This window comes from Podarcis erhardii (assembly GCF_964252035.2).
Source record: "Podarcis erhardii genome assembly, chromosome: 14".
Taxonomy (NCBI): Eukaryota; Metazoa; Chordata; class Lepidosauria; order Squamata; family Lacertidae; genus Podarcis; species Podarcis erhardii.
The window spans coordinates 23,745,239-23,759,491 of NC_138503.1; the positions used below are offsets into that span (position 1 = coordinate 23,745,239).

General features: G+C 42.8%; 1 long non-coding RNA gene across 9 annotated transcripts in view; it reads left to right on the forward strand.

Moving 5' to 3' along the window:
- Positions 1 to 14,253, forward strand: part of LOC309328930 — a 67,890-nt gene that overhangs the window by 6,469 nt on the left and 47,168 nt on the right. The gene's annotated exons all lie outside the window — the stretch shown is intronic.

Sequence of the window (14,253 nt, forward strand, 5' to 3'; positions counted from 1 at the left end):
CTTCTGTGTTGTGAGAAGAAGGGAAAGCGGAGAGGAAAGATTTGGGGCGGGTGGGGGGTCGTTTAAAGAAGAGAATTCCACCAGCTACAAATGGATTCAGTCTCCAGCCTCAGCATTATCCACCCCCCTCCTGCCTCCTTGCAGATCAGCCTTTCCAAAGTTTGACTGAAGTTATGAGGATATCTGAGGCTTTGCTATGGAGAGGTCAGAGGTGAAGACTATTTTAACCCTAAAAAAGCATGCCGGTCTCCCTACACCCAGAGTGAATGCTCCTGCCCCCCCCTTACCCCAAAAGCAGAACAAAGCATGAATCGGATTTCACACACACACACACACACACACACACACACACACTTTAAAATCCCAGTCACATAAGAGTACAGTAATACGATGGAAGCACCAAAGTATTGCGTTTAAGATCCTTCCTTCCTCTCTGTCCTTCTCTCTCTCTCTCTCTCTCTCACCCCACACTCCAGTTTTTCCAAGGAACTGGCTGAGGGTTTTTTTTTTTTTGTCTTAGGGGGAATAGTGGGAGGGGGTGTTTGAATGGTATGAAAGGGACGAAGAAGGTCCCGGGCAATCGATTTTTCTTGTCCTCTCTGTCTTTTCGGATCAGTGCCTTTCAATGGGCATGGAGGTGCTCTTTCAGACACAAACTTGTGCTACATTTTCTGCCTGTATTCCTGCTAAATACAATAAAATGCTGGGCAGATTCTACACTCGCACTCACACAAATGCACAAACACACGCACATACACCTCTTCCACACCCTCTTTTCTTCTTCCTTTGGGTAGAAAGCCCTCTAATTAAATTGTTTGATATGCCCAGTCAAGACAGGGCAATTTAATATGCATTAGTATAAAGATATATTCTGCGAGGAAGCGTTTTTCTACTTTTCCTTATTAGCAAAATGGGTTTTTTTTGGGGGGGGGAGGGAGGGAGAAAAGGGCTCCTTTTAAACATCCAGACATTGACAGAAGAGGGTGCTTTAGTTCTCTTCACTCCCCCCCCCCAATTCCTATTTTACCTGGATGGAGCAGGATATTTATTTATTTATTTTTAAAGAGGGAACCCGCAGAATCTCGGCACGTACTCAAGTTCTTAAGAAACCTGCCCTTTGTATTTCTAGCCTATTTGAACACCCTGGGGGCTTACTTCACAGTTACCGCGCATAGGATCGGGCTGCAGGTCTCTCGGTGAGAAAGGAAGGTGTCGGTTTTGCAGCCCCAAAAGGTCTTCCTTCCGAAGGAGAAATTTGAGGATGAGTGTTTGCTTGTTCATTTTTTTTTCTTGGGGAATAATTGGGTTCCCTACCCCCTCCTACCCCTAAAGACACTGGAAGTTACGCATTCTCACGACCATGTTCTGGGGTGGCGGTGGAAGAAAACCTAACTGCGTGGAAAGCATCGTCTCTATAATTATACGATGGCTCTAAGAACTGCAGGCACCTATACGTTTATTTATGTTTGTTTTAGACGCTCACGTCCTTATGTTATTCCAGACAAACATCTGTCAGCTGGGAGACTCCGTGCCTATCCTTACCGGAGAGAGACACAGATGACTATGATATATATTATCAACCCAACAACACAGAAATACTACGCTCCCCCTCCCCCGTAGTGAAAGATACACCGAGTGGGCATGATCCAAACAAATTTAACAGCATGTTCATGTTGCAGTCCCATGCACACTTCTTATGTGGGAATGAACCCCATTCAAGGGAATGCGCTGCAGGCGCCTTAATAGAAATCGTGAGAGCAATCTTATACTTGCCTAGTCAAGCTCGCTGAATTAAATGGGATTTACTCCCAGGTAAGCGGGTAAAGGACTGCAGCTTCAAGATGCCTTTCTTTCATTGTGCTTTTCTCTAACAGGACGCGAAAGTGTCTTAGCGTTGACTAGATCGCCTGTCTGTTTTTAGAGATACACTCTAGATTAATTTCGCCGCGTTCACACGAACCCTTTGGGTCCCATTCCCAGCAACACCAAAGCTATGGGTCTCCCAGGTGTTTCCCTATGCTTGGAAGGGCAGGGAAAGGCCTGTTCAGACATAGAACGAGCCTTTTACCCTAAGATCCTCCCTGGCCACAACATGTGCCTGTCCTGTCGTGTGAACAAACTGGCCTAACAATTTTCCTGTTTTACTGGAGCGTCTTATTCATTCTTATCCTAAACAGGCGGCGGCGGGGCAACCGTTTTAAGGCGATTTCTTCTTCCTTCTTGGGAAGGCAATACTTGAATCGTTCTCCCTAGATGAGGTCAAAGAAAAGGTGGGCACATTTATCGGTGCGTGAAAGAGAGAGGGAGCATGACTGATGGACGGATGTGGGGAACGAGCGACAGATGCGACTAAAGAGATGGATCCATATTGCACGCATCTGAAGGACACGTGTACATACTGCATGGACACGGATCCATACTGCACGCATCTGAAGGACACGTGTACATTTATTGCACGTCTGCATTTCAGGGGTAAACGCTTTAGAGCTCTGTGGAGCCAGGGGTCGTATTTTACCTCGAGGAAGTGCTTCCTCGGCCCGCACCTGGATCACAACGGGAAACCATTTATGCGGAAAAACCGCGATGCGACCCCACTCGCACTCCAGTGCTGAGTCACCCCCCATCCCGTCCATTATTTACTTCACTGGGCATGAAAGTCACTGTGAGGCTGCAGATCCGGGAAGGTGATCTGGGGGGATTATTCCCAAGGAATCCAGCGGGAATGAGGGGGTGACTTCGACTGAAACACGCCCAGGTTCCTGACTCCTATAAGGGGAATAGATAGATAGATAGATAGATAGATAGATAGATAGATAGATAGGGTCTGCCTATCTGTCCATCCCAGCATGAATGGTATTTTTGATACCCGCGATTCCTTGCCCATTGTAGGTGGACTCCTACCAGTGAACTTAAGTGGAAGTTTCGAAAACGCCTCCTATAAATTTAACTTGGTGTGCTCAGAATTATATATAAAATATCCCTCTCTCTGTGTGAGAGAGAAATTGTTCAGATAGAATCCCCCCCCCCCTCTCGGCCGCTGCGCCTTCAATTTGGCAAGCGCAGCGATTTCAGAGAGTTTTGTTCCCACTGCGGGAGCGTAACTTGCGCGCTCTTTTGTCGAAAGTTTAGGTTTGTTTTGTTTGTTTTTTTAAAAAGGAGGCCGGAGGGGGAGAATCGACGGAGAGAGAGGAGAACAATTTTCGTGTCGAGAGCAGGAAATGGAGTGGAAGAAAGAGAGAGGCGGAAAGTATCAGGGTCTGAGCCCCTCGCCGCGCTCTTTTCCCGATTGCGCTTCTGCGCCGCGCGCATTTCAGGCGCAATAAAGCCAGCAGACTTATTTCCAAGGAGCCGCACGTAGGATCGGTGGGGGGCAATCTCTCCCTCTCCCTCCCTCCCTCCCGTCCCTGGGCTATAAGAGAAGGAGACGTCTGTCTGAGGCAGACCTCACCTCTTGGACAGCCCCCCTCCCTTTGAGACTGGGCTAGCTCTATTGATCCAGAGGAGACGCTAGAGGTATCACCAGGCTAAATATTTACCGATCACACACAAACAGTCAGGTTACCCGAACGATTTTTTCCTCCCTCCCCTCCTTCTCTTTCTTCCTTCCCCCCCTTTTTTTACTGCGCGGAGAGCGGAGTGGAAAGGGAGAGAGGGGGGCAAATCATTTTATTAGTGTGTATAAAGCAAAGAACACATTCTAAGCAGGAGTGTTTTAAGATGTGTCTTCAGCGGGATGAAAAGAGTTAGCGAAATCGATACGGAGTGATTAGGAGCTCCCGGAGTGTCGCGGGTGTGGGGGGAGCGAGAGAGCGCAAGCGAGCTGTGAATTTCTTATATTTGCTAATCCCAGGTTAAGGGGAAAGAAGGAGAGCGCAACTCAAAGAAAGAGGAGTCTGGACGCGGCGGCCGGAGATTTTCAGGCACGGTGGGGCGGGATGGGATGGATAGAAGAATGAAATCGAACCAGGACTGTAAAATGCTGGCACACATTTCCTTACCCGGATTCCCCCAACGCCTCCCCCATCTCCACCCGCGAAAGAGTCCCTCTTAGCTCGAGGAAGGTGAAAGAAAACTGGAGGATTTCTCAATTAACCCTCTACGAAGCAAGCAATTGCATGTGTTTAATTCCCCCCTCTCCCCAGTTATTAACCGTGTTTATGGCACGTTACGATGGTACTTGGAGGGTATCTACGTATGGATAAAATATAAGGGGTTTGTGTTTGTGAGAGAGACGGTCACCTAAACATGTCAGAGAAGCCCAGGGGCTGGGATTGTCAACTCCTGGGGGTCCATTTGATGTCCGACTATTCCGCTGGTTAGGCTGGGGAGGCGCGGGCGCAGTAAATGGAGCGATTCAGATCGATTTGGAGAAGAGGGGCGTTTAAAGCTTGTGCCTTGGTTGAACTTTTCTCATTTTGCCCCAGCACATTTGCACTCCCCTTTCCACGAGAATGGCTGTGTCCGGGAGACAGAAGGTTGTGGAACTGATAAGATGGCTGGGATGTGGGATGGGAGTTGGTGCGTGTGTGCTCCTTTCAAAAGAAGCATCTTAATAAACGCACACCTCGACAACTTGAAGAGAGAGATGTTTGCTTCTCTTTCCTCTCCTGGGGTGTCGTCATTTCAGCTCACGGAAAGGTAGCAGGAGCTGCAATGTACAGCGGGAGAACAGGCGGAGATCTTGTAAAAAACCCAAACCTCAACCCTCAAGCACAAACACACGTTTTCCGAAGGGATAGAAAGGTTGAACCGAGTCTTCACACGGCAGTTCTTTCAGAAAGTCAACTTATTTCCAAGGAAAGTTCTCTCAAAGTGGGGCAGTTTGGCTGAGGAGGCGTTTGTAAGAGAGAGAACCCCCCCCCCGCCGCACTTCCCTTCGGGTAGATATTAGAGTTAAGAAGCTGGAGGGGGGCGGGTCAACTAACTGGTTACATGAATCGAAAGGGGGGGGGGGAGAAGCCTTTCCGTAGAACTGCACGACCTTGAGCTAAACTCCCCCCCCCATACAAATGATCTCCATCACCACATCAGGGGGTGGGGTGGGGAGTCAAATTTACCTCGATATTTTTTAATGGCTACTTTTTCAGAGTCTACAATGCTGGTTGGTTTAAATTCTACCAAACCCCGGATTAAAGTTACAGTTCTTAACAGTCCAACATTAATTTTTGTGTGTGTTAAAAAACCCACACGAAAAAAAGAAAAAAGGGGGTGCGCACCGTCCATTCCCCTCTTTGACTAATTCGTTAGATTAGAGATAGGAAAAGTTTGACCTCAAAGGTCGGGAGCAGCTGGGTTTCATTAACTCTTGCTGCCCCAGCACAGAACCGAGGTTGAAGACCCAAATTTAAAGCGGGGTGGAGGACGGAGGTGTGACTACAAGGTAGGCGTAATGTTTGAAATAAAATAATAAAATAGAAAGGGGGAAAGCTATGGTAGACAGTGGGTCTAATATCTGCAGGGTTTTATTTGGGGTGTGTGTGTGTGTTCCCCACTTGATTCTTGGAGTCTAGTTTAAATGTCTGGAAAGAGAAAACAACAACATTTATTATTAAGTTAAAGTAGAATTTAAAACAGGGCAGCCCAATCCTATGCACGTTTCCTCGAAAGTAAATCCCACTAGGCTGCAAAGGACTCCCCTCACCCCCAGAATGTGCACAGGGTCGTAGCTTCCCCATCAATTAACTGCTGCCAGTTATAGATGCATTCCCTAATCACAAATTTCAAAATGTGGATTTTAATTGGAGCTGTAAAAAGAAGAGAGAGAGAGAGATGTTCTGTGAAGCGATCTAAGCACATCTCTTGTTTCCTGAAATTCCTTCTAAGAGGTTAGGGGTGATGATGGTGGAATTGGGCCCCACAATATGAACTCTCTGCATCCTATAGCTGAGAAAGAAAGGAGAAAATACATCTTAATTCACAGGCCACCTTCATGTTACCCATCTGGAGTGATTCACATTTATTGCTGCACATTGGTATGTATTGCAATCAGTTAATTTGTTGATGAATCATGTAAAATCAGAAGCAACCCTTTAATGAGTTGGTAGCCAAAGATGGCAAGTACTTTTACAAGAGGACAGTCACAAGCAGCCTTTCACACACAGGAAGTCTGCACAGATATAACTAGCATGCAGTAGAAATGTATGTGTGCATGCATGGTAAACATGCATATGTATGAAATACGTACAAATATACATGTATGTGTTTGCAGGTGAACTGTGCACTCATATAATATCTAAATGTGCAGATAGACACTTCCAGTACAAGATGTACTTAAGAACACACTACAAAATACACACCTCACAATCCTGTTCGTAAGATTGATAAAGAGGTTCATCGTGCAAAATAAGCAGACAAAAATGTGAATTTTAAAGGAAGCAGGAAAGTTGACCTCTACAGTTAACATAGCTGCAGCAATGGATGCCCCCCCCCAGGAAGCCCTGGTCCAAAAAATGATTTAGCCTTAGGAGGAAGGGAAAATGTATCTTTATGTAAAAGGGACAAATCAACTGCTGGAATATTTTTTTTTTTGTTTGAACCTTTTAAGCATCACTGCCTCCTCTACATTGAAGGTGTGTGTGTGTGTGTGTGTGTGTGTGTGTGCGAGAGAGAGAGAGAGAGAGAGAGAGAGAGAAACTGTAAACATCTATCTGTTCTGAGCCATAATTTTAGAATATTTTAACTGTTCTTATATTCTGAATTGATTCCTTGATTGCCATTTCATTAAAAAAACAAGTTGCATGTTTCAAGCCAGCAGGTTCTATAATGCACACACACAAAAATCATTGTACAGGAGCCATCATATTCCTATTTTAATGGTTTTCTCTCCCATCTGAAAAAGAGACCAACTATAAAGAAATGAATGCATGTTCAAATAAATAAATATGTTGAAAAGTGAGATCCATATATACTAAAGGCATAGTTAAATTATTTTGATAGCTTCCTGTTATTTTTGACACAGACATTCCAAGGACTAGTAACAATGAAACAGTTTCCAAATGTTTTCATTCAACTGAAAATGGCAGTTTTTGGGGAAAAAATTAAAATAACCCAGATTACAGAAACCTTTCCTTTCCTTTCCTTTCCTTTCCTTTCCTTTCCTTTCCTTTCCTTTCCTTTCCTTTCCTTTTCCATAACAAATATTTTCAATAACCTGACAACAAGGAAATTTTGTGGAGCCATTTCTGGTGGGTTTTTTTTTTTTGAAGCATATTCCCAAACTAAGGAACAAAATTGCCCCCAAACATACAAAACAAGGGCTTTAAAAAAATCACATCCCTTAAAAAACAACAAAACAGAATCACTTTAGACTTCTCTGCATGTATCTATATTGCAAGCCAATGTTAAACAAATGGGAGCTCAAATTAATTCAATGTGACATTTTATTAGTTTCCAGCCCTATGTTAAGGTTTATCTAAACAAAGAACTGGCATTTGGATCACACTATAAACCTGAACTGATCTATGGGCTGAAGCATAAAGGAGAAGCTCTCAGTCGAGAACCCATATGACTTTAACAGATAGAAAAAACAGCAACCCACAAAACCCACCACATATTAACGAGCCTTGTAATTATTAGCACACCCTTGATCCTCTTGCCTGCAAGAGCCTAGGATTTCCTTGCAAAGATTTTAAGTGCCTCTTTAAGATGGTGTCTCCTAAAATGAGTTAAGATGAACTGCTCTCAAACAACAGTTGAATACTTGTCTAAAAGGGGATGTTTAAACTCTACTTGTTTGCCCATCTGCCCCCTGCTCTCAAATTGACTTTTACTTGTCTCATTCCTCTTTCCAATGATGACACTAAGTTTGGTATCAAATATTATTTTCTGTGTTGCTGTTCTAAAAATAAAATAAGCAAACATTTATTTTCATAATCTTGCCTGTTTAAGTGGGGTAGATGGAATGAAGATCACATCACATTTAAGAGTTAAATCGCAACTGAAAAAAGCAGTTGTGAAGTACCAGAAACCATGAAAATGGTATCTGTGGTTGCCGGATAAGCTTGTTGTGAAAGTTGCAAAATACATTTTTGTGAAAAATGAAGTTTTAAACACCTCTCATAGGCATCTTTCCTTATGATCACCCCCCCCACCTAATAATACTACCACAATCAACTTCCTCTATGCCATAGGATCAATGTAGCTGTATGTATGTACTGTGTTATATACAGGCTGTCAACCAATTAAAAAATCGAGTCAATTAATAAGTTGCCTTTTCACCAGCTAATTGATTGATCAATGAAGTACATTGGCATGTTACCCAAAAAAGTCAAGGGGTCCCATTTTGACTTACTGAAAGAAGTGTGAAGAAATTTTCAGTGTTATAATCATTTCCTTCCACCCCCCCTTCCCTGTTATGGGGACAGAATAGAATCAAAATAGGCTAAAATAAATACTTAACTTTAACCTGTGTCCTTAATGATCAAAACTGGCCTCTACTTTAGTTAATTAATCTACCAATTAAACCAATATTCCAGTTAAAGCACATACACACTTGGTTAAAATAATCTCATCGATAACATCTCACTATCCCACTCTTTCACCGTTTCATTCATTGCTTTAGATTCTGTATTCTAAGGTGTATTTCCAGAGATCTATTTATTTAGAGGAACACAACATTCTTTTGTGCCTCTACTGCACTTGTATGGGTGCATGATGCCCAGCACTGAGTCTCCCTGAGACTTAAGAAGGAGAACTCACAATAACATTTGTACATTTGGTAATTAAACACCTGCATCTTGCATTCTGAAAGTTGATCTTGCAAAGTTTGCCATTTTTCATCCACTGCAACTATTTTTGTTTAAAGGTTACATTTAAATATATCCACCTTGTTCTGGCAACCACATTTCAAGCTATTTTACAACCATGTTTGTGTTTAGTACAGTTCTGTGATTTTAAAGTCTCCCTCTCTCTCTTATGAAGCTTGTCCAATTTTAAAGGACATCATAATTTTTGGGGCCGGGGGAGGGATTTTTTTTTACATTACTTGAAAGCCACATGCTTCTGTCATGGTGTACATTGTAGATGATCAGGGTATGGTTTTGCCATAATGTAGTGTTTACACCCCCCCCAAAAGCTCCTGTAATTTATCACTTTAAAAAAATCATCCTAATTTTGGCCCACTTCAAGCATCTGTATTTTCATCTTTTGGGGTTTTCATATAGAAGAGGAAATTGACAAGCTCACAGCCACATAATCTTAGAGCACGTCTGTTTTTGAAATAGAGGCTAGGGGTCAAAAGGCAGGGAGTTTTACTTTTATTATTATAATACTTTTAATAGTTTTAAGTTTCAGGGCAACAATGCAGTCATTTTGATAAGGGATCTCATGTGTTTCTGTGACACATAAACCCCCCCCTCTAAATAACAAAAAGAAGAAACTATACCCCTGCTAAATTAAAAAACAGGGCATATGTTAAGTATGGATCATATTATGGACTTCAAAATTCTTTGCCATTGCAGGGAAAGTCTCAAACATTTCCTGAACTCTGTATACAGCCTCAAAATAGAGGGTTTTGTTTTCAAAGTTGTTGACAAGCACCCTTTGGCATACTTAAAATGGAGACCATTTAAGTTCTAATCAGAGTAGATCCATTGAAGTTAATGAACCTAAGTTAGATTTGTCCATCAATTTCAGTGGTCTACTCTAAGCAGAACATATATTGGCTATCACTTGATGTATTCAGCAACATACATTTTACTGACTGGTTAACTGAGGTTTCCTAAGCCATATGGGAGAGAACTTTTCCCTCATAAGCTGAAACACTATTTCATGTCTATGACATTTCATGGCTACCTGGTCTAGTAAGTCTTCATCCATTCTCTGCTGGGTGTACCAAATTTGAATCAGCAAAACTTGTCTTCTTATAATTTCATTCATAAGGAAAATTCTATGATGCCAACAATGACGGTTTGTAAGTTGCAAGAAAGGAGAGATCTTTCAACTTTAATGCTATGGTCCTTGCGTTGTGTTTTCAGATCCTATTAATTTATTTTAAACCAGTAACATCCCATTGGTAAACCACAGGGCTTCATGAGCCAGCAAACAAGCATATATATCAAAATGGAACCTAAACACACCCAAAACTAAAAGAAGCATCAAAGCCTGCTAAAAGCAGCAGAGAAGAAGGAGTGCTGTTTTCAGATTCTTTGTAAAAGTGATGGTGCCATAGGAAACTGCTTTATTCGGAGTCATCCTATTGGTCCATCTAGCTTATTAGTATCAACACTGACTGGCAGTGGTTCTCCACTGTTTCAAACAGAGAGTATTCACAGCCCTACCTGACGATGCTGGGCTTGGAAATTGGGACATTCTGGGGACAAGGACAATGCTTTATCACTGAACTATGGCTCTTACCCTGATGGCAAGTCAAGGGAAGGGTGTTCCAGAGCTTAGGCACCACAACCAAAAACTCCATTCTCTTCACTGATGTCCATCTCACTCCAATCTTTCTGAATAACCTCTTAATGATCTGGAAAACTCACATGTGTACATGACTCTCTGGGTACCTTCATTCAAAGCCTTTTAGGGCTTGTGCATATGCAGGTGATATGTTAGTATCTGTTTGTAGTGTTTTTTCAGAGGGTTGTACTAGCTAGATGAACCTTGGGATATCTTACAACTCTGCAAGTCTATGATTCTATGTACCTGATATTTCACCCAAGTTCATGGACTTCTTAACTGGAAGAGTCCCTCAAATGGAAGAGGATGCCTTCACCCTGGTATGGCCCCCCCTCCCTTTATCACATACACAGCTCAACAAGACAACGACAAGAATCCACCAAAAGCATACAGATCAATATGGCTAACCTGATTAAAAAAACACCCACCCCACTCACACATGAAAACAAAGTTCACCACAGCCAATCACAAACAACCACACCCTAGGCGAACCCCAACCTCTCTCACCACCAAAGGAACACAAGCAAATAGTAAAAAGAACCCGCACAAGCGACACTGACACAAAATCCCACACATTAAGTAAAATAGAAACATTGCCACCCGACTCCACCCCCACTCACCATGGCCCCCTCCACCTCTTTCCCCCTTTTCTTCCTAATGTAACACTGATGTCTCAACAAATGAAACTGATCTGTAGAAAATGTAACTTGCAAAAAGAGACATTGCACATACTTTTGTGAACCAAGAAATCTTTAATAAAAATACATTTTAAAAAATACACTGGGAAAGTCTCTTGCTGCCAAAGTCTGTGGTGGTCCATGCATATAGAAAATAACCTATAGACTAGAACGGAGTGTCTCCAGAGAATATAGGAGGCCCTTCCTGTTCTAGGGTGCAGCCCAGGAGTTTGGGACCCAAGTGACCAGAGTGGTGATGCAAACAGAAGTCTCCTCCTGCATCTTTAGTAGGAGCAAATAAGCTTTGTCTTTGTTAATCTTTGCTCCCTGAGCTGCTTATTGTAGGGTCCCTTAATAAGATTCAGAGCAACCTCTGGATTCCCCCAACGGCTGTCTGAAAACTTCTGGCTAAGCCAGGTGACCACTTTGACAACATCTAGGTCTCTCCCAGCCATTTTCATAAAGAGGATCACATTCTGCCCCCCCCTTCTCATATTTTGTTGAAGAGGTAGTGTTTGTTTGTTTGTTATGCTCCTACACATCAAATTAGAAAAAGCACAAAGATTTCTGTGATCTGCAGTTGAAGGCAACTCAACAGAGAAAAATAAAAATTTCAGAAGCAAGGATGGGCGATTATAGAGAATTTATTGAGTGGCGTATTTATTGTGGGATTAATTTTTTGGGGTGGGTGGGAGGCAAAGCTGTGACTGGAGGGCAGGAGAAACACTGGCTGTCCTCCCCCTTTCTCAAGGCGTTGCTAACTTTTATGATATTTCTCCCTGCACCCTCTCTCTCTCTCTCTCTCCTTTCTACTATCTGCCTTTGTGCCTTCAGGGGCAGTGAAAGAAGACTGCCGATTCTAGATTGCTTTCAGAGTTTGCTTTGCTGATGATGGATTACCATGTCAATTTAAACAGCATAGGATTAATTTGTTTCAATGATTTCTCTTTAGGCTGAATGCCAGCCTTTCCCCCCTTCTTGTTGTTGCTTTCTATCTCTCCCTTTGCTCTTCAGAATAAGAATAAGAAAAAAAAATGCTGTCCACCACCAAATCCCTTTCAATGCCCCCCCCCCCCCCGTTCTAAAAAAAGGACAATAATAGAAATGGACAAGTTAGGTGTAAAGTTGCAATACAGTCGCAGGTTTGAGTGTGTGTTTTTATCTCATTTGCAAAGGCTGAAGCCTCCTGTCAGTCATATTAAAATGAAATTGGATCTAACATTTATTCAATAAATACTTCTCTTGTAGGTAATCCAGAGCAGAGTGCTTTTGACACACAAGGACTTAATTTATCTCAGATAAGAAGTTATTAATATGGTACATTTAAACTTGCCACCTACAGTAAGGTCATTCAGATCTTTAATGTGATTCAGAAAAATGGGTTTGAGGGGAAGAAGGGGACCAAGTTTGAGATGGCATTCTATGTGTCAGCAGTGGGAGGGAAACACAATAGTTAGTGCCAGGGAAATAAGGTCCTATAGTGGAAACATTGACCATCATTTCTGCTCAGCCTGAGTTCGTTGGAGAGTTCATTGCTTTTGAACCTGACTTTTCCATCTGCAAAGCAGGAATGATAGGAACATAAGGAGGCTGCCTTACACCCAGTCAGATCATTGGCCCATCTAGTTCAGTACTGTCCACACTGACTGTCAGCATCTCTCCAGGGTTTCAGGCAGGGGACATTGCCTGGTCTTCCTGAAGATCCTTGGGGTTCTATCTGGGACCTTATGCATGTAAAGCACATGCTTTACCACTGAGCTATAGCCCTTCCTCAAGAAGTCAGGAGGTTGTATTATTTGCTGGTCAAACAGTTTGTCCATCTAGCTTGGTACTGTATACTCCAGGTGTGAGGAACCTCTGATCTTCCAGATGTCGCTGAACTACAATTCCCATCAACATGGGGAACGGCCAGGGTTGATGAGAGTTGTAGTTCAGCTACATCTTGGCAGGCTAATCTCCCCACACACCAGAATCAGCTCTCCTTGAATCCCCAAACGAATCTTTTCCAGTCTCCTACCTGGAGATTTTGGACATCAGACCTGGGACCTTTTGGGTGCAAAGCTCCTGTTCTGTCACCAAGCCACAGGCATTCACTGAATGTTGCTTCCACCCTACTCTGTATAAATGCCTGATCTGTATAAAATATAGTGGGCGAATCTTCCAGCCTGCCAAGACATATATTGTATGTACCAGAAGGTTCTTATGGCAACCAGACAAGCTGCTTCAAAATCAACCCAATAGGTGCAACGTGGGCTTTTACACTTTTGTGTAACAATGCATTTATGTATAAAAATTTTCAGGCACCTCCACAGGCGTGATGAGGTGGTTAAAAGATCAGAAGTATGAAAGCTATGCATTGGAGGAGAGAAGCATATCATTTGGAAGGGTGACAGTCAACTTCCCCCAACCTGGTGGCCTCCAGATGTTTGGACTACAACTCCCACCAGCCCCAGAGCTGTGTTTGTTGGGGCAAAGGAAAGCGGTATTCTAAAACATCTGGAAGGCACCAGGTTGGGGAAGAGTGGCTGAACTAAAGCCCATTCTGCTTATTTATTTGATCAATTAACAACATCTCACATCGTATGATGTAGCCACCTTTATTAATTATTTAATTAAGTGTATTTATATCCCCCTTTCTCCCAAGTTGGTCTTCAAGGCAGCTTACAATTTTTTTTTTAAGAAAATCATAATAAAATACAAAGTTAGAAAAACAAACTAGTTAAAAGCAATAGTTAAAACACAGTACACTAAAACACATTTAAAACAAGCATCAAAGTACTGTTTGCCCTGACAGAAGTAAAATGGTCAGCTTTGTATTATGATCATTCTACCTTGCTGAAGCTAAGGTTTGCCTGGGTCATATCAGTACTTAGATAAGTGATTACCTAGGGACTCCCTTGTGTGGCACCTTGGGTTCTGTTGAAGAAAAGTGGGATAGGAACACAGGATCACGGGAAACGGCTTTATGCCAAATCAGACAATTGGCCAAACTAGCTCAGTGTTGTCAACATTGACTGGCAAAGGGTCTTCAGGGTTTCAGGCAAGGTTCTCTCCCAGACCTATCTGGAGATGCAGGGAATTGAACCTGCGACCTTCTGCCTGCAAAGCAGATGCTCTACCACTGAGCCATCTACTATCTTCTCTGTAGATTGAGAAGATGACTGGAGGGCAGGCTGGT